The sequence below is a fragment of the Pyrgilauda ruficollis genome, unplaced genomic scaffold, assembly GCF_017590135.1.
Source record: "Pyrgilauda ruficollis isolate IOZ18807 unplaced genomic scaffold, ASM1759013v1 scaffold24, whole genome shotgun sequence".
Lineage (NCBI taxonomy): Eukaryota > Metazoa > Chordata > Aves > Passeriformes > Passeridae > Pyrgilauda > Pyrgilauda ruficollis.
Genome location: NW_024523648.1, coordinates 12,714,554 through 12,740,308, shown reverse-complemented (window position 1 = coordinate 12,740,308; position 25,755 = coordinate 12,714,554). Strand labels below are relative to the sequence as shown.

The following is a 25,755-nucleotide window of genomic DNA, read 5'->3' as shown; positions in this document are numbered from 1 at the left end:
GTGCCCTGGAGCCTGGAGCACCTCCTGCCCCTCCTTCCTCACAGGCCTTGGTGTCTGCAGGGCTGTTGCTCTCACACGTTCTCACCCTGCTCTTCTCTGGATGCAATTGCTGTTGTGCAGTAACTTTTTTTTCCTTCTTAAATCTGTTATTCCAGAGGTGTCACCTGCTCATTTCCCTGCTCCAATGTGGGGTCCCTCCCATGAGGGAGAGCACAAGCTTCCCGTGGGGTCACAGCCTCTTTCAGGCATCCCCATGCTCCAGTGTGGGGTCCTGCATGGGCTGCAGGTGGGTACCTGATCCACTGTGGACCTCCATGGGCTGCAGGGACACAGCTGCCTCACCATGGTCTGCACCCCAAGAATCTGTGCCCTGGAGCCTGGAGCACCTCCTGCCCCTCCTTCCTCACAGGCCTTGGTGTCTGCAGGGCTGTTGCTCTCACACGTTCTCACCCTGCTCTTCTCTGGATGCAATTGCTGTTGTGCAGTAACTTTTTTTTCCTTCTTAAATCTGTTATTCCAGAGGTGTCACCTCTGTTGCTGATGGGCCCAGCCTTGGCCAGCAGCATGTCCATCCAGGAGCCAGCTGACATTGGCTCCATTAAACACAGGGGAAGCTTCTGGCAGCTTCTCACAGAAGCCACAGCTGCAGTTCCCTGCTACCAAAACCTTGCTACACAAACCCAATACACTGTTAGATGAGAAACTAGATATGACCCAGCAAAGTGCACTTGCAGTGCAAAAAGGCAAGTGCATCCTGAGCTGCAGCAAAAGCAGCGTGGCCAGCAGGTCAAAGGACATAATTCTGTCCCTTTACTGGGCTCCTGTGAGACCCCACCTGGATAGCATATGCAGCTCTGTTGACAATGACAAGTCAAACACAGACCTGCTGGAGTGGAGCCAGAAAGGGCCACAAAGATGATTAGAGAGCTGGAGCACCTCTCCTGTGAAGCCAGGCTGTGAGACTTGGGGGTATTCAGCCTGAAGAAGAAAGAGAAAGCTCTGGGGAGACCTTACAGCAGCCTTCCAGTACCTACAGGGGACCTACAAGAGAGGGACTTCTTACCAGGGCCTGAGGTGATAGGACAAGGGGCAACAGTTTTGAACTGAAAGAGGGTAGGTTTAGATTAGACATAAAGAAGAAATTCCTTATTGTGAGGATGGTGAAGCACAGGAATAGGTTTCCCAGAGAAGATGTGGATGCCCCATCCCTGGAAGTGGTCAAAGCCAGACTGGATGGGGGTCTGTGCAATCTGGCTTAGTGGAAGGTGCCCCTGCCCATGGCAGTGGGGCTGGAACTAGATAATCTTTAAAGGTCCCTTTCAACCCAAACCATTCTGTGACTCTCTAATTCCAGTGCACAGAATTAGGAGTACCTCAGAGATACCGTAAAGCAAAAATAAAGACAGTGACTGCAAAGAGACTATTCTGAATTGACATTTATTTCAGTTTGATGTTTGATTGCAAATCAGTAAAAACAATCTTCATCCACAGGTACTGACAATAAAAGATCAATTCAGAATGTGTACCCATTTCCAACCCCATCTGGAAAGGGAAACACAGAGATAGTGACTAGGGATCACCAAAACTGGGGAGTGTGAAAGGGCAGCACAGGAAACTCCACTGTCTTCACTTTCTCCATCCCTGAGCACTGTGATAACGTACGATCGTATTTAAGTGTTAATGACCTCACATGCACAGGATCTGACCTGCCCTTGAGGATGAAGTTTCATGCTTCAGTGAGGTCAGTCCAGTGGTAAGCTGCCACCCAAGAGGGGAGGATGCCACTTTGCTTCCTCCTCTCAATGCCAGCTGTGTGCTCCTGCCAGCTCTAGAGTTTGCCTGTGCCCACGGGGAGCCAATCCAAGGTGCTCACCCATCAGAAATCCCTGGCTACCCAACATGTCCAAACCAGCCCAGGGTGGGCTGCAGAGGGCAGGTAGCAGGAGCAGCCCCTCTGGGACATGAAACAAGAGCCAGGACAGTGGGAAACCTTTCCTCAATCTCCAGCCACCTGCACACTTGCTTCCAGCTTTGGCAGCACTGGAGAATCCAGGCCAAGGAAAAGAAAAGCTGACCTCTCAAAGCTGAGAGGCACTTCAGACATTGATGCAGACAACTTCAGCGAGCCAGTAGGGCCTTGAAGGAACTGCAGGGGGAAGAAAGGAGAATGTCCAAAGCACTCTACGCAAAGGAGAGAGACCCAGCTTGGCTGCAGCCTCCTGGTTGGTCCCTGCCAGCAGTACCTGCCAAAAGGGGAGATCAGCCCAGAAGGTGTATTGAGTTCTGCTCACTAGGCCCCTTGAAACCCAAGTATGCCTGATGTTTCAGAAATGCCTATTTGTGATATTTTTCAAAACTTTGTCCATTTTTTTCCCTTTGTGGCAAACTGCACAGATTAAATCCATGAGTAGTTTCCTCTAAAAGAGGTGGTTTCTTTTCTTCTTGCGAGGTTTTTTCGTATTGCTCAACAATCAAGGAAAGAATGCAAGGATCAAATTCATAAAGCATTCTTAAAAATCCAATTTATTGAAAAAAGTAAAATCACCAAATCACATTGCTTCATCTTTTATATTTCTTAAACAACACAGAAAAAAGGTATGACATCTCATAAAGACTCTTCAGGGATTTCTCCTCAAAAGACAGTTTTGCTTGTTAGTTATACCCAAATTCCTCTCTTCCTGGACTCCCTCAAACCACCAGCTCTTATATCTTATCTCTGGAATATGTTAAACTATGAAAAAAGCATTATCTTGCCAACTTGGCATAAGAAGAGGGGAGATATCTCTCCTTGCTCTTATGGGAATTCCTACTGAAATGAAAGTTTTTGGGTTGCTCCAGCTTACACACTGATTAATATGACTCTTCTCTGACTGACATCTCCTTTTCCTGTGAAAAGTTCAAAAGTTCAGTTAGCAACTATCTGATGTCTTAGCTTGCTACACAAGCCTCTGGGTTATTTAATCGAGAAATTAGATTTCTACAATGCATAGCAGCACACTCACCACAGTCAGACTAGGAACTGTTGCTAATTAACAAAAATGCCAACATACAATTATTTATTATATTAATTAATGAAAGCATATATAAGCAACCTATCTGTAAGAAGTTAGATGCAATCTCTGACAGACTTCCTGCTGCTGTGCTGCCAGTTTCTCAGTGCAACTGTGGCCATTCCTAATTAAATAAATAATTTACCCTGGAAGATTTCATTGAGTGCCAGACACAAGCACCAGGGCTGGGTGAAAATAAATCACTGTCGGCAGCATGCCAGTACTCGTTCCTAGAATCTGTGGAAAACGGCTACTTCCCTACAGCAAACATTTTGCATAACTATTCTGCACATTTTAATTGATCTCTGCAATAGCATGATAGTAAAACTCTCTCCATTTCCATATATTTTAAGACAGTACTTCATGTTCTTTTGATTTCATTCTCTTCACATTTGCTGGCTTTTTGCATCAGTTGTTCAGCTTCTTATACAGAATAATCTTTTTTCAAATTTATTTATTTAGGATCAAAGTCTTCCTCCATACCAACTCTTGGGATGATGCTGACCCAAATCCATCCCTTTAAGTCATCATGTTAATGCTCTGAGTCTATCACCATCCCCTGCTTTGATTTCTACCATACTCCTATCAAACTCAAGTTATTTCCTTCTCTACCAATGTCCTCTAATTATACACTCATAAACCCTGCTTTTAATGTTCAACATTTACTGTGCTACACTGCTATTTAGGCATTTTCTAACCACAGAAAAAATTAGGAAAATTCCCACTTTGTGCTGTGATGTCAATCTATTTTAAAACCTATTTCAAGATACCAAAACAAATATTATGGTGTGACTTCAATACCTGACAGCAGTGTAAACATCAGCAAGTTTTCCTGGGTAATCACAGGCATCTCAATTATCCAGATACTGTCTCAGCAAAAGGGCAGCCTGACTTACCATACGGTCAATGACTTTCTATGCATTAGTAATTCCAGAAAACCTAGACAGGAAAAAGAGTCCTTGGTTGCTCCTTCACAGAAAATTTCTCCATACTTTTTTGTGGAGAATTTATTGTTCCTGTTCAGAAGAGTTCAGGCATTCTGGGGGGTCTGTGCTCACCACTGCCTGCCCCATGCACCAGATCCAAAAGGTGAGCTCCTGGTCTCTCTGCCACGTCAGGTTTTAGTTGCTATTCCCCAGGCTTTCAGAGAATTTGGGTTTTTCCTTGCAAATTTTGGCAGTCAGCATGTGACACTTCTACTACAAAAAACCCACTGGCATTTCAAGAAAAAGCCAACCACCTTGATGGGGTTGCTGCCCTGAGGAAACAATGAAGGGAACACATTCTTCTCTGCATACACTTTACCCTATGGCACATAACTTCCCAAGTGCCTCCAGTTTTTCACAGCTCCCAAAACTCTGCTTGACCACCTACCCACTTTTTGGCCAACTGGTTGACCCAGAAAAGCAGCAGAGAAGCAGCAGCCACTGCAGGGAGGAAGAAGCGAGCACAGCTTGCAAAGCAGCAGCGCGTGGGAAGGAGCTGCTCGCTGGGCACAAAGAGGGTCAGCCACGGCTTGCCCTGGAACGAGCAATGCAATGGGAGTCAGACCACAGAGGTCATGAAAAGAAAGGACAGGGAAGAAAGAGCACACCAAGGGAAAGAGCTTTCTTCTTCTACTGCAGTTAACTCCCTTAAATTTCCTCCCTCCTCCTGGTTCCCCAGTTTCCAAAAATAACCTATACAAAGGCAAAAACTGCAGAGGCAGGGAGCCTTAAAAGAGCTGCAGTTGGAAAATACAAAAAGGTGGCAAGGGAATTTATTTAAAAGAAAAAAAGCCCAAGAAAAAAGAGACACGCTCTTTTTAGAAAAGAACAGTGACATCTTTTAGCTTTAAGCCGTTTCGGCGGGGATGTAGGTCAATAGCTGAAATCAGCACCTGTGGGGTCTCAGGTCCTGGGGCTGGTGTGGGCAGCCAGAGGGGCCCAGGGGTTGTTTGGCCTCTCCCCAGGAAGCTGGAGAAAGCTTGGCTGGTCTTAATCTCTCCTGCCCTCATATGATGCAGCTTAGCAAATGGTTCCTCTTTAGGCAGACACACATTTCATGTTTCTGGTATCAGAAGATGCTTGACATTTGCCCTCAAAAGTAAAGGCACATTAATGTGGAAAACATCTTTTAATGACTAAGAGAGTCAAGAGCAAATATTTGCACCCAAAGAATCCAGTTCCTCCCACATCAAAGCAACCTCCTAGAAAACTGATTATAAACAAATTAAAAAACAACTAGCGTGCCTATCAAAAATAATTGTTTTGCTGCTGGCAAAGAATTAAAGACTTAGAGGGCCTGAAACAAACACTGGGGGTTAAATTTGATTCCTAATTGCTAGACTGGACAACAAGGTGAGAGAAGGGAAAAAAACTCCTCATGTTGTGCAGAAATGATTGTCCTGTTCACATGGCATCTGCGGGAAGGATGGTGTTCCTCTAACAACTGAGAAGTTTATTCAGGTACAAGTTGAGAGATTTGGGCTTACACAAACATCAGCCATCATAATTTCCACATCACACCGGCTTTGATTTCAGGTGTATTACAGCACTCCAAAGCCACATGCAATTTTTTTGTCTCTTCTTTTCAGCCCTGATCAAAATAAGCAAGTATCAGCACATCTCTGCATCACTACAGTGAGATACAGGAACATCCCCACTCATTCCACCAAAAGCAGCAAGACAGCACTCACTGTCAAAAAGTCTGTTTTCACCAACATCTCCTTCTTGTGCCTTTCACCGCTCACTTTCTCTATAACAGGAAAAATTATTAAGGTCTCCAGGTCTCTCCTGTCCCCATGCTTTTAACATTAAATACTACCACATACTGCAGTGTATCTGAGAGACGAGTGCCCAGAGAACCATTCCTCTTCCTGAACAACAAACCTACTGTTTTGAATGAATATTTCTCTACCTCTGCATACATTTGTTATCTTCCTGCATTTCAGTACTGACATTCCAAAAAGTCTGGAGAAAATTGGTAAGTGGCTCTGAGGAAGAATTCTAGACTGATGCCCCAAGCTCAGCCCTTGGGTGTTGCATGACCACTGTGGTGGTCAGCCAGGGTTTGAGCCTCAGCCTGGCACACACTGGTACCACTGCCCACAAAACAACCTATTTCAGAGAGAGGATGTTTTTCATCTTGGTGGTCCTCGAGAAAAGTTTAAAAATATAAAGCAAATACCACCTTAGTCTTTAGAAAAGAAGAAGCAGAAATGGCAGAAATTATTTGGAGGTTTGGAGCTTTGGACAGGGTTTAAATCTCATAATTTCTGATCTCTTTCCTCCCTTTTGTGCTTAAGTAACCATTTTCAAATGACACAGCTAGCGATGCCAATGAGTGGTTCCACAGCAATCTTCTTCAGCCTCCTATCAAGATGGAAGTCACCACAATCGCAGAAAACATCCCCTGGCAAGCGATGGCACTAAGTGGGCCAAGCCATGCCTCCTTCAGAGAGGCAGCAAAGCTGTTGAGAGAGCAGCATTTTTAGGAGCGAAGTTTAGGAGAGTGGGAAGAAGACAGCTTCACACAGCCTTAGCTGTTTTTCCCAGCAGAGCTTGAGCTTGAGAAGGAAAAACACCACAAGCCTCTCATCTTCTCTGGCTTGCCACAAAACAGGGGTGTATTTTTCAGCAGGATCCTCTGAGTCTGACACCGAACTTAGCTCAACTGACATGAAATGTTAATGTTTAGGAACAAGGTAGGCGGAGAGGAGGAGGAAAGAAGACATTCATTATTTGATGCAGAATTCATTCAGAACCTTCTTTTGCACAGCCAGAACTAAAATTTCCATTCAGCTCTTTATTTCTGGTAGCCTAGATAGCTTGAACAACTGGAAGAGGGATCTAGAGGGAGCCCTTACCCCTGCCTGCATGGCAACAACCCTTCCTCAGATACCTTCAGAGAGAAGCAGGCACATTTTTATGACTTTGAGTCTTCAGATGCAGGATGAGCAGTTTTCCTTGGGGATATTCATACTGGCTTTAGGCTTCCAGACATGGTGTACAGAAGAGATCTGCCTCCAATTACCCTTTCTGCTGCCTGCAGCAGCCTCCCAATATGGTCCTACTGCTCCTCACCAGCCCCCAAAACCTCCTTAAGAAGAAGGTCAGAAGCTCCTGGTGCTACAAACTCAGCAACTACCATTTAAAATAGGCTGGACCATGGTATGAAATTCATTCATGTATTTTATGTATTTTCTCCTCTTCACGTCAATCTGAATTCTCCTCCCTCTGGTACCTTCTCCCACTTTGTGCATTTTAATTTTCTTGCACCGTTTTTTGTTTGGTTTGTCTACATTACATCTGAAAACCAGCTTTTCCCTCATAGGCACCAGAGGAGCATCTCTTTGTTTGCTGTGCTCTTCCCAGCCCCATTTCTTCTCTGATCACCCTTCTGCCTTTGCTCTGTTTCCTTACTCTTCCCATCCTTGATTTCTCTCCTCCTTTTCTTCTTTCTTTGATGTTCCTCTTGGTGCTTTCTCCTCATCCTTCTTGCCAAGCTGACTGAGGCGCTCCCCTGGGAAGGTGCTGACAAATAGCAGCTGGGCTGTTTGCAGGGTTGTATCAGGTAGGGACACCTACAAAGGAATCCTTCGGCTCTCTCGCTACCTTGTTGACTGGAGTGATTCCTCCTCTTCATTTTAGAGCTGCATACATAGTTCCTTTGTCAAAACTCAGGAAAATGAAGGTGTGACATAATTTGGGAAGCATATGCCAGTATTTAATGAGCTACATCTTGTTTTAATGAGCTTCCTTGTTTTGAGGGCTGTGCATGAATCAGCAGCCACAACAACAACAGCAAAATTGCGAGGATGTCAAAAATGTCAAGTTCAGCATTAGCAAGGGACCTGGTCTTAGCAGTGCTGCTCTCCCTAAGAAAGAGAACATTTTAAAATGACACCTTCTTACTTTGCAGCTCTACTGCCTGGAGGGTGAAATCCACCCCTTTGTGGAATGCTGAGACAGGATCACTTCAGTGCTATTTATTCCCTTAGGAAAGATTTACCCACATTACACTGGTCTCCTGAAGAGGGTGAAATTTCCTCCAAGCAGAATCTCAAACTCAAGATTCCCACTGCAATGCAAGCAAGGCTTGTTTTTAAGAAAAAATATATTCCTGCTGCTATTGAACAACAAACAAAAAACAAAAAAAAAACCCAAACCAAATCTAAAAAAAAAAGGAAGAAAAGAATACAGATTAAAAGAGAGATTAATTTTATTCCTCCTCTCCTCTTGCACAGTATATCCACAGTTGGAAGTTGGTCAACTGCTTTCTTCTTGCACAGCAACTTCCAGCTGCAGAGCTATATTCATCCCCAGTTAGACAGAGAAACCTTCCTGAAATCTCTAGGCTAGACGCACTGGGATGTTCGGGCTGCTTTGCCTGTTTTAGCAATACAGAGCAGCTGTAAATCCAGTTTAACTTGCCACTTCTGTCAGCTTTTCCATGCCAGATTAGCACTGCTGTTAGCCTCACAAATATCAACATCTGGAGGTTCTCCTACTGCCCAGTCTGACTTTAAACCTTGCAAATCTGCAATTCATCCACCCATCAGCACAGCTGGCAGGATCAGCCTGAGGTAGTTCTTCACTCTGAGAAAAATCAATTTATCACAATGTCCCATCCTACATTCCTGCAGTCAACCAAGCAGATCAAACAAAATTCACGTAACAATCAGCTCTCAGTTATTCCCTGGACAATTGCCCAGTTGTTCTGGAGGGTGACTCCTGACCCTCTCTGGGAGCAGGTGCCTTTCTAGTGCAGGTCTGTGAATCCAAGTCAGCTGGGAAAACAAAATACACAATTTCTTTGTACTTTTGTATTTCTTTGGATGTCAGGAAACAGAGCTAAGTCTTGTTTCCTGCTCCTCAGCCAGGGGAGGTAGGGGAAACTGGAAGTAGATGCAGAGAAAGGCAGAAAGAGGGCAGATCAAAAGGATCAAGGAAAAAATTATTAATAATTAAAAAACCACCAAACAAACAAAAACCAACCAACCACCCACTGCTTCACTCTGTGCTGTAAAGCAGTACATCTTGGAAACAATATGTCCCTCCACCCCCATCCCAAGTGTTTCTCTCTAGGGATATACAACCACCTCAGGGATTAATATAATTTTCTTGCAACATTCAAGTGCTGCTGCACTTACAGTATTACAAAAAACCCTCAAAAAACCCAGCTTCTTCATTTGCCTTTTGCCTGAGAAAAATGTCTGTAAAGAAGAATCAGACAGAATGGGGGGTGGGGGGGAGCAGGTGTATTCATATTACTTTGATTTTCTAAGAAAAAAGGCTTTACTTTATATATAAATAAGTTAACGGGAAAAATGTAGGTGCATTTTATTTTTGCCCAGCTCAGTCCCAACTCCTCACTCTGAATGCATTAATACATCCACCTTCAGCACAGTCGGGCCCTCCGTGTTGCCATGGAACTGAAACCTTTGCAGTTTGGATGGCGATGTACTTATGCTGTATTTATGCTTTGGAAGCATACTGTTCTTACACTTCCTATAACAGAAGCAAAATCACTGCATAGCATTAACTCCCTTCGCATTTAAGGCATTCAATGTCTTCCTTGCCTGCTCGTCTTCACACAGAGTTTGCTTTTTCTATCTTGCCACATGCAAATGAAACACATTTGACATAGCTATTCTCGTCTTCATGAACTCAACAGCTCAGAGGCTGAGCACATTACAGAAGGGCCACAAGACTGTGGTCTTTCCCTCTTTAATAGGAGGCTGCTGTCAGGCCTGCTGCAGCCGAGACAGGGGCAGCAGAAACCACAGATGTATGAAATACACATGGATACAGAAAAGTGTTATCTTTCAAGGTGTCATTTAAGCAGACTTTTTAAACCTAATAAACCTATGTGTTGCCAATGCTCTTGATGCTCCTGAATATTTTTTTGTACCCATTTGTCTGAATAAACAAATTACACTATAAAGATCCTGCAGTAGGGACCAAATCTTTCAATACCTTTCTTTAACAGCCTAGGTTGGTGAGATATCAGTGGTGAGCACAGCTTTGGGCACTTCAGTTAGAGAAAAAACAAAGTCAGTACAATTCTGTGTCATACTAAAGATTCAGCCTACAGTGATTACCTTCAGCAGATCTAAGCCTTTTGCCAAAGCTTCTGAAAATGCCTGTACACAAATTGCAAATACATAGATTTTTATGTCGAAAGCAAAAGCAGAGTACAAAAATATCCAACTTGATTATCAAAAATATTACCATAGTAAATAAATAAACAAACAAACAAATAGCCATTCATGTATGTAAACATTGGATCTTTACCTGCAGAAACAACTGGAAGCCAGTCCATGGTCTGAAGCCAGCTTGAGGCTTTTTTTGTCCCAAGTTAAATATTTGCATAGTATTAAGCTTAAAATTAAAGCATTTGCTGAAGAAACTTGCTGACTTGTGTATATGGAAAAACAAGAGGGAATTTACTGTCCCTGCACACTGGGGCAGATTCTTGGGATGCCTTTTCCTTCCCATGAATTCCTGGACAGCAGAGAGACAGACAGACTACCGACCGGGGAATTCCCCTCTTGGTTTCCGAAGGATTTTGTGCACAGGCTGGACAGAGAGGCAATAACCCAAGCAGAGACTTTATGAAGGCACCATTTGTTGCTTTGGTGCCTGCCCCCCGACCACCTGGTAACACTCCATCCTTTTAGCAGTGTGCCCAGCTCAGAAAAGCCCCATTCACCCAGCACCCCACCCCTGCAGGTTTGACCGGTCCCCGTGCCGCTCCCGGCTCCCCCATTTCTGGCGGCTGGGCCAGCATGCCGGCCACTGGCAGGCTCCAGCCACTCACTGCCCCAGGGACATGGGCTGGGGGCTGCTCACAGAGGGGCTTTCTGAGCCAGGGTTGGCTCCTGGCGCCCACTAGCCAAAATAAGGCACAAAAGCACTGCTGTCTCTGTGTCTCTGTCTGTCAAGGCAGCTGATTCCCCGTCCCCAGGTGCTAGCGGCGCACATGAGACCCTGTGAGTGCCTGTGTTTTCAGGTACCCCCTTCTGCCCTCCGCAGAGGCAGAGCTGTGCTGGCAGCAGAAGCTCCCTCTCCTCCTTCCACGGTCAGCACACGTCTGACAGTCGCACGTCCCCATCGCTGCGTCCATGACCGCCAGTTTACGTAAGGCTCTCGCCATCACTTTTCTAGTTACAGGAAAATGTATATTGAGCTGTGATGAAAGGCCAGCGCAACGTCAAGAGAATTAAAAGGACTCCAGAGACTGATTAGAGTCAAAAAGGAAAGGATTTATGATGGTTAATAAAGTTAAACCTGCCAGAGTCCTGCTTATTCTTTCCAATTGCAGGTAATCAGATCTTAAAGGAAAAACTATTAAGGTGTAAAATTATTACGGGTATTACCATCCCCCTGAAAGAAAACCTAAGTGTTGCTGTGAAGCAGCTGGCCAGGAGAGAGTCAGGCTCACTGCAGCACCTACACTGACCCCAAGGAGGAGAGGAAAAGGAGATACATCCTCTGCCCTGTGCCTTGGGTTAGCAGCAAGGACCTCAGTACGAACCACGTATGTCACCTCAACAACCCCAGTGGGTCCCCTTGGCACCTGCCACTCTGCAGGTAGTAGCTAGGACAGAGCTAGGGCTTCCACAGACCATGGAGCACCACACCACACCTCAGCAACAAGCCTTGGCAGACAGGGAAGAAAAGCTTCTCCCTCTGCTGGCACTTCACATCCACAAGGGAAAAGGACAAAGCAAAGAAGCAAGCTCTTGCCTCTCCCAGTCTGGTGTCACATACTCACCTTCTGCTGAAGAATGCCATCTACCTGGATACTATAGGACTGCTCTGAAACTTGATTTAAATGTTTTATAATCTAATGTGCCTAAAAGTTAACATGATTTTACAAGACACTGGTTGCCCAAAGCAGCTGCGGGTGTCCCATCCCTGGAAATGTTCCAGGCCAGGCTGGATGGTGCTCTGAGCAACCTGGTCTAGTGGAAAGTGTCCCTGCCCATGGCAGGGGTGTTGGAACTAGATGGTCTTTAAAAGCCCTTTCCAACTGAAGTTATTCTATGATTCTAAGAAGTTAATGATTTTCCACATTGAAATAACAACACTGAGAGAAGGCAAATCAAAGTGGAGGTCCAAAGTTTAAAAAACTATTGGGAATTTTCTATCCATATCTAAATTACATGCACTTTATTGGATCTCAAGTCTTCATTTTTCTACTGCTTAATAATCACAAATATGTTATATATACCCTTTCCATTTTGTCATTCTTTCACTATATTACATCAAATTTAATTTCCTGTGGAAGTGTGCAATCTTTTCAGCTGTCACTGTCTCAGAAGCTTTTCTGTAATAAGCAGAGCCTCGTCCTCTGGCAGGTCAGTCTTTTATGAGCTGTGCTCCTGCAGATTAGCTTCCTGAAATGTTTGCAATGCTATATGAGAACTGGCAAAAGAGGAGAACCAAAATAACAGCCAAAAGGAAAAATAAACATGAAAACCTTCACTTCCTTTTGACTCCCGTGTTCACCGGTCAAAGGAAATTTCATTTTGATGTGTGTAGATGGCAAATCCGTGAAGGTTATTGCTGTGTACCAGAAGCTTCACGAGGTGTGAGACACAGTCTCTCTTGCCCTACAGCTCATTAAAAGTACAGCTGTGAGATGGCTGCTCGCCCTTTGTGCTGGGGAACACAGAGCGGTCTCCACTCCGACAGCTGCCTCTCCCCACCACCTGCCCTTGGCACTCCAAGAGGTCCCCAAAAAGCCACACTCCACCAGAGAAGTGAAAATGTCAACCAAGACGCATTCATGCTTTTCATGATGCGATAACCTGTGATGGCAGGAAAGCAGACCAGCTGGTCTGCTGGGTCCTTTCCAGACGTCTGCCCCTGCAGGACATGAAACTCATCTTCTTCAAACCAGCTTTCCATTACTAACTCTTACACACACACCAAAACTTATTTACAAGAACACATACCAACAAATTATTCTGAATGTTTGAAAATGAATCAACTCACAAGAAACATAAGTAATAAGAATTTCCTGTATCCCTCCTGACAAGGTGCTTAGGTGTGGACAACAGAAGAGACATCTGAACAAATACAGTCTGCAAAGGGTCATGTGAATGGCGTTTGGCCAGCAGAGACTACCGAGAGTGGCTAAAGAGGCATGCTAAGCCCTGCCAGCAGAAGCAAGTGCAATGCCCTCTCACTTCAGTGGTAGATGTCACCTCTGAGAGCTTCTCTTTGAACTGTCCAGCCAGATGTGGAAACCTTCACCAACCAACACACAGGCTACCCAAGTTGGGAACTGCTTTCCCAAAACACCCTGCACTGATCCATGAAGAACGATCTTTCTCTTCCTGCCCTCCGTAAGACTTCTGCCCTGCTTTCCCTCTCTTGCATCACTGCTGTAGCGGTGGACCATCCATATTTCTGACAGTGTCTTCAAAATGACACATAAAAGTACAGTGCATTAAACCCAGATATATACTTTTAGAGCAAACAGTCATCTCTCCTTACCACATATAACAAGCATTTCACTAATTGAGTTGTCATTATTTTGTCTATCCATTTCCCTGTAATTCTGTTTCACGTTCGTATCTAAGAAATTGCTAAGAAGCAAAAAAAAAAAAAAATCCAAGCAGGGAAATTTCCTTTAACAGAAGGTGTTAAATTCCACTCCCATCAGCATAAAGAAATTTTTTCAGCCAGCTTTGATGGAAGTTGCATTGGGGCCATAAGTCAGATGAAGATGTTCCAGGCCAAGAGCTATGTGGTATGCTCTGAAATGCTTTAGAACCTAAAACAACAGTGTAATCACTCTCATAAAACCATTTTGCCACAGTCTTACAGGACTTACTATGTCTTACTGAGTGTGTGTTAAAAATATCAAGCCAGAATCATAGAAAAGAAAAACATGCCAGCTATGAGTGACCTTAGAATTTTTGCCTTGTAGGTCATAAATTGAATAGCCTCCCTTCACCAGATGTGGATCTTAGTCTCCATTTCCTTATAGAGGCTGAGGAAAACAGGCTAAAATATGAATTTACTTCCTATTGAAATCTTGGTCAAAGACGGTGGGTGATGTAAAGACAAACATCAAGGGAATAACTGCCATCATCTGGTTGAGTTTGGTAAAATGGAGTTAATTTACACTTATTTAGGGACTCACTGGTGTGTGAAATTAATCTAATTTAGACTGACCAGAAATTGAAAATGGAATTAAGAAAGAAAGAAAGCAATTAAAGTCCTTTCCCAAATGCAAAAAAAAAAGTGCAGCAATACAGTTAAAGTACAGAACAATACAGTTAAAGTACAGAACCCTTCAGGCTACTGCTATCACTCCCTCCTTTTTGAGACAGAGAATAATCGTCGTCATTGTACCAGTATAATCTCGTCCAAAGGAAACACTGGTAGAATGCTTCCACCAATATCTGTGAATAAATACATGTTCAAGTTAAAACAGTTCACTACTCTGCATACAGGCCAGGCCTAGCAGATAAACATCTGCTGGAACAGGTCCGTGTAACTGGTTGTACATGTGGCTTAACATTCAATTCAATGACTTTTAGCACCTTCTTGTTATTGTTTCTGTGCTGTTCCAACAAGCAGTGGTTAATGTAAGATGCAGACATTCACATACCGTGTACTTGTGAATAACTGGTTCCCAGAGATGTGGCAGTGATAACATTGTCATCGTAGGAGTCAAAGTAGCTCAGGGTAGATCACATGTCAGAAGAGGGTCCCACCTGAAAGTATAACAAATCCAGATACTAAGTTCATCACATTCACAGGTTTACAGCAAGCTCTGCCAATGCATTTGTGCATTTCACACATTCATCCTGTGCATTTACAGGGTCTGTGCTTTTTCCAGGCTCACAGAAAACATTTTGCCATTCACAGTGACAAGCAAAGTGCCCTGCTGTAGCCAAACTGTTTTGGCCCACTTCTCCAGACCATATTTTAGGCATACTATCAAAGCACTGAAAACTAGTTTTCAATATTAAAGCAGAAGCTGTTACTGTCGGGTGGACAGATACAGAACTTCAGATTTCCCATTTGACGGGTCCTTGAAAAGCATGTAATTCCTTCCACCAGTACACCAGTGCATTGCCAGTTTGGCTTTATCTTCCCTTTTTTTTTCCCCCTAACATTGTAAACTGGTGGTTTGGCAATAGACACAACACTGGAGCTCTCTTGTAATCTGTTTTCTTGAGATTAAGGGATCTTAAGAAAGCATTTACGTCCCACTGGTCACTACAATGACCTTATTTATAATAATTTGATAATTTAAAACCACCTGATGGGTGAGTCTGTTTTTAAATATTTTGGTAGGTAACCAGTGCAGAGATGGAAAATGAGCTTGCATTAGCAATGCTATCTGCAATGACAAGACACTCTGCAACAAACAAACTACCCAATTTCTTAATCAAGCCTCCCCAAGCAGAAGCTGATCTTTCTCCTACTCTACAAGCTGTATCTCGTCCTAGAGTAAGTGGTCTTCAAGAAGAAAGCCTGGTAAATAACAAAGAATTTTCAAGAATTTAGATTTTAGGCATAATTTATATCTTATAAATTACTCTAATATTTCTTTGGTCTTCATGCCTCCAAAGTGGCTTGGCTCTTGCCTTTGTTACACTTCAGTGAGAAGCCTCAACACCTCACAGTTCACTAGTATCATGTACACCTTCATTTGCTGCCACCTAAGCATGTCAGTGTCTTCTATATCCTGCATTTGGTTTTCAATAACAAGTGTAAAACCATGCAAAGACTAAAAGTTGCAAAGAACATAATCCATGGGTCCAAAACAACAACAAAAAATTCCAGGTGAAGGGCGGTGTACTGCCCATGGGCATGATGCTACAATGCAATATCTGAAGTTGGCCTGCTCTGAAACAGTATTAACACCAACAGAGCAGTGCACCTATTTGTGGGCACAGGCACACTTGAATGCCAGATGCTGAGGTGAGCTGCTGAGCCACAGCATGGACCCAGCAGCAGTGAGGAAAACAGGGGAGCAGTGACGGCCCCAAGGCAGCGCTGGATGGCTGCCTCAGATAGATCTGTTCTCTGGAACTGCTGAAATTTTCTTTCCCAACAATTCTCCCAGTAATTACCTACAAAAGCAAAACTTCTCAACCTGTTGAAGCCTTTAAAAACAATCTTCCTTCCCAGAGAAGTAATTCGTGACATACCCCCCACAGAAGGATAAACACAGCCAACTGCATTCAACAGAAGAACACAGTAAGACATGCAACACCTTCTTCTTCTGCTTGCAGATTTATTTGGAGTCATTTAATAATCTGTCCCTAATGACTGCACCTAATCATTTACCTTGAAACTACCAGGACTTTTCAGGTGAATAATTTAAACATTTTCTTTCTTTTTCTTTTTAACAGCAGCGTTAGAAAGTGAAAACTCTCACGAATACTTTCATTTCAAAGTTCTAAATCACCATATGATTTGAAAAGAATGATCACCAATAGCTACATCATGAATAGAAATACACAGCACACACAGAACGAAGAGAAACACAGTCTATCATCTCTAGTGAATCAGTTCAAAGCCAATTCATGTTGGCAGCTGTCACCAGCTACCTTTGGCTTTCTGCTCCCCAGTGTCCTGTAGGAAATCAGTTTGTAATTCTCCATTTGATTCCCTTTTGCTCAGATTTCTTCACTGAGTCTTTAGGCTCTTCCTTGGTCAGGTCCAGATTTTCAAGGCCACCAGTTATGCCTCATTTCAGAGCTGCTGTCTCTCTGGTCATGGTTGAGATGGGAGGGATCTCAGAGATCGTGTAGAAGAAAGCCAAAACTGCTCAAAACAAACCACTTCTAGTAGAGCCAGAGGCACTAACGAGCAACAGCTAAGAACTGATGTAATTATTCATGATCATGACAACTTTCAAGATCTTTTACAAAGATCTTTCTGTCAGAGGCCTCCTAATTCCTTACCTCTGGTGAGAAACAATCACCAAAGTCCCAAAAATTCATCTAAAAATTGCAAGTCCTAGAAGAGCTTCTTTAAGGCAAAAGCAAAGTCTTTCTAGGTGAAGCAGAAGCATGGAAGCCATTGCAAAATGAAATGGAAATGGAAATTATACGGGAGGCATTTAAGTACGTGGTTCTAGCATTCATGGAAATCGTGTTGACAGAAATACGTTGGGGACCCAGTGCTTAAAATCTCAGTGGGAGAAAGACTGGCACCTAAATATACAAATCAATACAGACTCTAAAGAAAGAGAAACTGTATGAAAATGAATACAGTTCTTGTCCAAACTGTTTGTTTTCTAAAGCTAGACAGTGATAATCTCTAGTGCTATCAATTAAAACCTTCATTTGCACAAGCAATATTTTAAGAAAAATGTAATATTAGGCCCAGTTAAAAAAATTAATGGAAGCTGAAATTAAATTTTTGCATCCAACTTAATTCCACACGTGTGCTATCACTTCTTAAAGCTGAGTCTATATGTCTTAAGACTATCCTAAAACTGCATTTATACATACCAAACTACAGGTAAGTTACTCCATTGCCCCAAAGTTACTCCCTTCTTACAACAAAGTACAGCACCGAAGAAGCAAATATGCAATCTTTTGTATTACAAATATTCATATCAATGCACACAGTGAAGTCACACCAACAGAGCTACAGAGGCCTAACAACTACAAGTATTTAGAAAGTCCCTATAAACACACTGTTGTGCTCTAGGACTTACCAGGTTTTTAGGAATTCTTTCTCCCCATGCTAATTTCAAGAATGAATGAGGACTTAAGAAATAGACAAAGCAGCCAATCCAAATGCTTATATTGATTATATACAAGCATCAAACTCTTTACTAAACCCAGGTCCGGAGGTATCAAGCCTCAAAAACTTTCCGGATACATATAATACAATATATTTTATTATTAATTTAATTTAAAACCATAGCTTCTAATTTCAAAAAAATATACCTCTTAATAGCCTTTCAGAAAAATAGAGTTTAAATAAAAAGATGTAATTAATGATCTGAAAAAAAAACTTTCTGTCCTTTCTTCTCAATAAATCTAAGACTCAAGTATTACTTTCCTGGCACCTGTTTTCTGTTTTACAACTTCAGTATCATTTCAGTAAAGGTGAGAAAGTTGGTATTTTGTTCTCTCTGTCATCAGAAGCCGCATTACAGACGCAAGTGCACTTGCCTGCTTTACTGTGCAATGCAAAAACTGGATGGATGGATGGATGGATGGATGGATGGATGGATGGATGGATGGAGTGACAGTAAAACATATCAGACTGACATCCATGCAGACTGAAGCTCTCTTCTCCATCCAGAAGAGGCACAGTGCTTGACAATGACACAGGCTTTTCCCCAATCCATGTCTCCACACACACTGCAGCTGCACTCTGGGAGGAAAACAGGAGCAGTGGTTTCTCGGTAACCGGGAATTACACTGCTGACAGCGCCTATTCAGCTCTGCCTCTGTCACATCTGTGCGAACACAAACAGGTCACATCAACAAGTGGCAGGGCAAGCGGGAAGGGAATGAGAGAAAGGAGATGCAGCTGCAGACAGGGGCTAAACTGCAGTAGGGAGTTCCGCGGTGATGCACAGCAATCTGCTGCCCAACAGCACTGGGGAATTCAGGAACCGGAAATTGGAAGCAGTCCCTGGCACAAAGCTGCACAAAAGGAGTGAGGGGCGTGCCAGAGCTGTACAGAAAATAAAGCATGAAAATCTCCAGACAAATTACTTTTTCTTTGACTTTGATAACCTGCAGAGAAAGCCTCTAAAATTAAAAAATACTTGTTGGACTGTCCCTGGCATGATATATTCCACCAGCACCACTTAATTAATCAAGTACATTATTCTTTGTCACTTTGTCACTCTATGACTTGCTTTGACCTTTCTCTCTTTTAGACTAATCTGTTGTTTTTTTATTTTTTAAATTCTGCCCCTTATTTTCATGAATGTTTGCGATAACAAAATATATTGAGAGTGACAGACAGTAAACATTACTGGAGGCTGTTGTACTTGGACTGTGACTTGGACTGTGATGTGAATGATCATCCAGAGGCGGGTATATGACCTCAGAGTTAGAAGGTCACTCCAATCATCATCCCTACAAAGATCGACACTTTTGAAAAACAACCTCTAAAACAAGGAGACCTAACACCAGGAGAATTTCACATAATTCCTATTTCTATTCCAGCCACAGAAACGAAACTCATTTCAGAGATCAAAAGTCATTGAACAGGGAATGTTGACAAATTAGACAGAAGATGCTGGCGATATGAAAGCACAGGGGAAAACACCCCATTCCACCCCATATCCCACTGAGATATAACATCCAAGTACTGGTGAGAGACATGCAGAAAAAGACAGACAGAGTCAGTCTAGAAAACACAAAGAGACTTGATCACTAATCAGAGACAGAAACCCATCTGAAAGTCACAACTGTCTCTGCAGGCTCTGAAAGACAGAATTAAATTGGCTTAGTACTACATTCAAAAACAAATTTAATTAGCTGACATTAAGCAGGATAAGTTTGCAGTACCATGTTGCTCTGACAAGCTGTCTCCAGAAGGGTAAGTGGAAGGTAAAATCTTATTTTTCAGGATGAGATTACGGCTGTGCACTGAGACAGAAGGTAATGGCATGTCTGCTGAGGGCAGCTGAAACTTGGTGCTGGACATTTCATCTCACACTATAAAAGGATGGTATGTGATAGACGAGCCAGAAGTGCCAGTTTCAGATTCTGCACGTTTATTCATATGGCTGTGCAGCTTCATCCTCCTTCTGCTGTTGCCACTTACATGAAGAAGAGAACCTTGGTGTATAACCTCTGCCAGGAACTTTTTCTCCAGTTTCTCTCAGTCAGAGCTGCTCCCTGGAAAGACTACGATACCCTAGGTGCAATTTATTTATTTTTGTTTATAAGAGAGCATGTTCTTCCCTGGTTGGAAGAACAAGGTCTGTGCAGGGGGCAGTTTCTGTGCTCACCGGGTAGGCTGACACATCTGCTGGCTGCTGGTGTGTGTTTTATGGGGTCACCCACAGCACCACTGCTCTGCTCTACCAGGATTTCTCTACGTGTACTGAACCTGCACGTGACAGTGCAGCCTGCAAGCAGAGTGGTGGTGTCTGACAGCAAATAAAGGTAAACACAAACTGTGGCAAAAATCTAGCAGCACATAGTGACGAATGAAGAATCAATGGTAAAATGCATACTAAATCCAAATTGTTTCCCCCAAGGAACACTTGGAGGAAATGGAACAACACATTTCAAAGGAAAAGTCCCATGAATAGAGGATGTAACAAGCCTTGCCTTCTCATGCCTCCTTGTATTGATAAATTTAGTTCTGGAGATAGGCATCTCACTGTCAGTGCTAGAAATTCTGCTTATTGTCAAAGCAGGCACATGCATCCCAGGGTGCGACCAGGAAAGCTATTGCTCACATCACTTATACTAGTATCTCAGCTCTGTCACACCAGGACCAAGCCAGATTTACCAAGCAAGACAGATGTACCAAACAAGCTTCATCCATCCCATTAGCAAGTCATTAAGGAGGTGTTCTTCCATCCCCTGACAAAAGTGCACAGCAATATGAGATCTTAATTTAGGCTGGCAGTGCCCTTCTTCCTCCTGTGACTCCTCTCACCCGGACTGTATTTAGGCTGCATGACCTTGTGTGGCAGCTCACAGATTTTAAGTGCAAGCACAACACACTGCATGCCCTTCTCTGGCACCACATTAATCACCCTACTTTAATGACTTCTGCTGATAAACCACCCTGTGCATGCAGCCATCCTCCCCAGTGCCTGCATCTACAGCAATAAATTAAACACGCCCTTTCCCATACCCTGCCACCGTGTCATCCACCGGTAGAGAAAAAGCCACCGAGAGTCTCAGCTGGCAGTCATGGATGAAAATCCCAGTTTTGCCAGTCAGGAGACCCCAGTTTTACTAGCCATTTGACAGGTGACCCTGAATTTCTCTGGTTTTTTCACATGGAAGAATCCTATTTCTTTTCAGCTACAATGAGAAGCACAGATACAAGACACCACTTATTACTGGGAAGTATCTACACCACCTATTATTCTGCATAGCTACAGATCAGAACTCTCTTCAACTAAACAAGCATAGCTACAGAGAACATATGATTTTGTAGTATTATTTCTTAATTATTTCACTCTCTTCCAGGAAACTCAAGTCCACAGCTGAGCACAAATAAAGACACAAGATCTTTATGATAAGAAAAGCAAAACAATGGCCTGACATGACCTAACGAAAGCACAGGATACTACTCCCCCAGGGTAGAAATCTCCTTATTCCAAAACTTCCTTTCAAGTGTTTTGAATATGTTACTAAACAAAGAAAACAAGACATTCACTTTTGCAAGGCAGTAACATTTTTTTAAACAGTGGCATCTGACATTATTCCATAAATCATCCACAAAATCAATGTGCTTTATGTCAGATGGGACCTTTAAACTTAAGAATAAAACAAGTTTAGGACTGAATTGCAATGCAAAGATACGTGTAATAAACTAAATATGTCAAAAGCTTCAGGGGAAAGAGGGTTGCTGAAGATTTAACATGGTTTAACACAGTGCACAAAGGCACACAGATTCACCTCTGTGATGCTAAGTGATGTATGGTGCTGGGAGTGCCACCAAATCATAGGACTTGAGAAACAGACTGAGTTCTTAGCCACCAGTGATTTCTTATCTGACCATGGAGGGCATCACACAATCTGTCTCCATCTTTGATGCCTGTGATAACATTTCTTTCCTCTCCTCATCTGTCAGGTATTTATGCTGTAAATTCAGGGAGTTTGAAGATGTAAAGACAAGGAAGGCTACGTCTTCATAGAAGACTTTAGATATTACCACACAGACAATAAAAGTCATGGTAATAAAAAAATCACTTACATTACACAATTCTAATATTTTACTATTTCCATATAGCTTCCTATCCAGAAAGTATTCTCAAAGGAATTAATTCAACCTTCCTCCCAACATCTCTTTTGTAACTTTGTTTCCTATGTAAAAAAAAACCCTGCAATCACAAACTGTGTGTGATGTCACGCCTGTGTCTATCCACCTCCTCTTAATAATTTCTCTAAAGACATTCAACAAAGAGGTAGCAGTCTCAAAATTACTCAGTTGCCAGAAGGTCCTTCCAATTCTAACTTACGCTTAGATAGGAGAGAGATGGTCAGCATTCATATTAAGGGGAAAATCTTCCATGTTGAGTCAGAGAGAGCAAAGCTTGCAGATAAAACAGATGTACAAGATGCAAAACGGTGTCAAAAGCTGAAGTTCACAACTACAGGTGCATCCATATGGCTAAATAAGAAGTGGGAAAGGAAGCAAATTCACCCACTGGAGTACACTGGCCCAGCTACCCAACCGAGGTGAGACAGACAGTTTTTATCTGTGGTCTGTACCACACTAGGAAAAGCCTACAAAGCTCCCATCGCCCAAGTGTCTCTCATGGAATTTTCCAGGGAGGACACACTGCAGCATCTGAAAAATCCTGAAGCCCTCAGCATGAAGATAGTGCTTTAAAATGGTGAGAGGAAAACCTGGTAGCTTTTGCAGAAGAAAATACACATACATACACACACCCCTGAGTACGCATTACAGTTGCAAAGACAAAATTCCAAACCTGCAATAATATAATATTGTCTCTCTTCTTCTGTCACAATTGGCTGTTTCAGCAAAATGTAACAACAAAACCAAAATAAACACCACTGATGAACTTCATTGCTGTCCTCTCAAAAAGCAGTGTCTGCCAATCATTGCATTCATGCTACTGCCACTGCAACACGGGAAAGTCACATCAGCAGCAGGTGAATTATAAAATTATAACTAGTAGCACTGAAATTGTAATCTTGTTTTGCAGTAAAAACTAAACAAAAAAAAAATTTAAAAGGCTGTATTTTGCTATATGTATTTGTGTCATGAATTATATCAAAACACATCTAGATGTTGATGATACTTCAAATACACTGTGTGACGAAAAATATGATGAAACAACTTTTGAAGTAATTTATTACTCATTCCCATACTTGATAAGAAAACAAATATTATACTTCTTTATTTATTTTAGGCTATCAAGAGCATCATATTCTGAAAGTGGTCATTTCTTTCCACTACCAGTTTGGAGCATCCTGCTTCCATCTCTGCAGTTTAGTAACTCGGAGTTTCATCTGCTGGTGTGAGGGAAAAGATTTGAGTAAGTGCAACTAAAAGAAATGGCTTGTAGTTGAAAGACAAATGACAGCAGGATGGAACACATAACCAGAATATTTTAGAAGTCTAAAATTTTTCTTCATATTGATATAATATGGACAACAGATGGGTTTTTAAATGCAGCTCTCGATACAACTTTGCATGTGAGAAGGAAAATAATTTGGAGTTCACGGGAACAGGAGCAGATTGTTCTGTGAATCCAGTTGGTGTCATTCTACACCCTTAAATTCTCCTGCAAAATACTGTAAGCAGAACAGCAGGAGTCCCAAAATTCCCCATGCTGGCTCCAGCTCAATGAGCCATTCCTATTCACAAAGTATATAACCATATACTTAACTTCAGGAGAGTGTGTAGGACCCAGTGCTTTCACCACAGCTTAGGAATCTGCCTGAAACTAAAGTTTCTCTTAGCGGCTTTGCTAATGAAACACCAGATTCATCGGGCAGATATTTGTGCTGCATTTCTCTCATGCCTTGGCTGCTGACTGCACCTTAGTTAGGCTATTTTTCCTCTTAAGTAAAGGAGATGGAACTGGACTCCAAAGCCACATGTAGCCTGACTTTTGCAATGACTTCTGTGTTTAATACCATAAATAGTATGAGCAGAGGTGCCCACAGTAAATGGCACAACTATTGGTCACTCTGAGAATGGTCACTTAAAAGCAGACAAAAACAAAAACAAAAAAGTAGGGTTCAAACCCCGCAGTCAGTTTTAGCACAAAACCCTATTGGCTCCCTATGGATCAATGGCAGAACACAGCATCTGTCTACAGGACATGTCTGTAAGACAAGGAAGTGGAACTGACATGAAGAGAACACTGCACAATAGTGACACTGCTGTGCCTCACTCACATTCATGAATATAATTCATATGAAAATCACTGTGAGGTGGTGTGAATCTTGCCCCAAACTCATGAACTGTGTAGCAGAACCAGAAGTTGAAGCTGTGGGTACTGTCCCCACCCAGCCTGCCAGCCACTAGACCGTACTTCCTTGGGTAGAGGATTAGAGTAAATACACCAAGTCAGCTGTGTACTGCTGAGCTTGTGTGATCACACGTCACACACAGTAAAACATGCCACCACCATAAACTCAAAGGTCTACTCCCTGCATATGACGTTGTCATTGCCAGTTTTGAGGCAAAGCATTCAAATTCCAAGTGCAAACACATGCATTTAAAGCAGTTTTTCAGATGGAATGAAGTATACATTGAAGCAGGGAGTGTTAGTCTAGTTTTCAGAGTTTCTTTGCAAAATGGTTACAAAAAAACCCTGTCATTACCATTCTGAATCTGCAAGAATGACATGTCAGCAGAAACAAAAAAATTTCTTTCTCACTATTGCAACCAGGCACCTTACTGCATGCAGTATGCCAGGAAAACAGACTTGCTGCAGGAGGAATTGAACTGGCACAAGCACAACAGAAAGGATTTTAATCTACAAGCACTGCACTGTGGAAAGCAACTGCACAAGGAAGCATGCTCCATGCAGATAAACCAAATCTTGCATGATGCATTCAAAAAAAAACAATTCCACTCTTGAAGTAAACCTTGCGACAAACATCTCTGAAGTTTGGGAAGGTTCAAAACCAGGGCCTGCCAAGGTAAAGAAAGACAGCACACATATTTTTGCAGGGTGAAACCTGTTCTCTACAATAGAGAAGGGTGTTGTTTGGTGCTTCCAAAGAAACATGCACCATGGCAACACCACCAGGGTGTTGAACTAGCCTTGGTAAGACTCATGGTGTAAATAACACAATCCCATGGCCAGCCTCAGCTACAACTGAACAAAAGCTTTTGCTTCGCACCCCCACAATAGTGAAACCATCATGACCTGTGATCTGCCTCTCCCAAAGCAGTGGCAGGTTCACAAGGGACTGGCTGAGGGGCAGCAGGACTGCAACAAGCACAATCACAAGAACCAGGCAAACGCTCTCTAATCCATTCCTGTGACAAGGAGCTGAGACCACACACCCACTTAGGCTACGTATTATACAAATTTCAGTATTACCTAGGGTCCAGTTTTACACACACAGCAGCTCTGCAGAGGTTGTGTTGCAGCAACACAACGGGGAAAAAGGGTGGCCTTTGGATGGCTCCAGACACCATACCAAGGCACACAGTACAACCCAGAGTTAAAAGAAAATAAGTCTGCAATAATGAGAAGACTTGTTTAAAACTCTCCCATCTTAATCTATTCTTTATTTGTATCAGACTTCCTGTAAATTTGTTCGAGTTTTTTTTAAAATGCTTCAATCTGCTAAGAAAAATCTTCTCGCAGATGGACTGGTAATGAAATACAAATAGGATGCTTAATATGAAAAATGTAATGCACAGCATATTTTTTCCTTTACTTATTTCATCTTAATTTGCACCTGGTCATTTTCATGCTGAGTATCTCATTTGGTTAAATAATTAGTGCAAATTAAATTTCACCCTTTTTAACAGGCAAAAATGGTGAAACTGGGTTGGCAATTGTTTCAAGTTTTGCCACAACATGG

General features: G+C 42.6%; 1 protein-coding gene across 11 annotated transcripts in view; it reads right to left on the bottom strand.

The window, feature by feature from the left end:
- HIVEP2 (HIVEP zinc finger 2) overlaps nucleotides 1–25,755 on the bottom strand; it is a 138,565-nt gene that overhangs the window by 90,498 nt on the left and 22,312 nt on the right. For all 11 annotated transcript variants that reach the window (XM_041469832.1, XM_041469833.1, XM_041469841.1 and 8 more), the window contains exon 2: nucleotides 14,664–14,769. The gene's annotated coding sequence lies outside the window, so the exon portion shown is untranslated. The remainder of the gene's footprint in view (nucleotides 1–14,663; nucleotides 14,770–25,755) is intronic.